This window comes from Mastomys coucha, unplaced genomic scaffold, assembly GCF_008632895.1.
Source record: "Mastomys coucha isolate ucsf_1 unplaced genomic scaffold, UCSF_Mcou_1 pScaffold1, whole genome shotgun sequence".
Classification (NCBI taxonomy): domain Eukaryota; kingdom Metazoa; phylum Chordata; class Mammalia; order Rodentia; family Muridae; genus Mastomys; species Mastomys coucha.
The window spans coordinates 36,599,707-36,600,179 of record NW_022196891.1 but is presented as its reverse complement, the minus strand read 5'-3'; the positions used below and the strand labels follow the sequence as shown (position 1 = coordinate 36,600,179).

The 473-nt window shown below is 26.0% G+C and overlaps 1 protein-coding gene across 1 annotated transcript in view; it reads left to right on the top strand.

The window, feature by feature from the left end:
• Cfh (complement factor H) overlaps positions 1 to 473 on the top strand; it is an 883,581-nt gene that overhangs the window by 849,413 nt on the left and 33,695 nt on the right.

The following is a 473-nucleotide window of genomic DNA, read 5'->3' as shown; positions in this document are numbered from 1 at the left end:
CCTGGTCTACAGAGTGAGTTCCAGGACAGCCAGGGCTATACAGAGAAACCCTGTCTTGGAAAACAAAACAAAACAAAACAAAACTATAGTTATCATTAGAATTAGTATTGTAAAGGTTTGCTATTCATTATCTTCAAAGAGTTTGTGATTTATAGAGCATAGACTTATACAATTTTTGATATTGAAAATTTGACATTTATTCAGCAAATACTAATAAGTTTTTAATTTTTCCTATTATATATATAAATAAACATTTGTTCATATACATATATATATACACACATATGTATAATATATACACAATATATACACATGTATACACATTATATAAACACATATATATTATATACATATATACATTATATAATATAGGTATTCTCTGCATGACAGACATAATCTTTCTTACATCCATTTTAGAGTTGCATAATCCAGTTTCATGTTTATTCCACCATTACTCCACAGTCTTTTTTTTT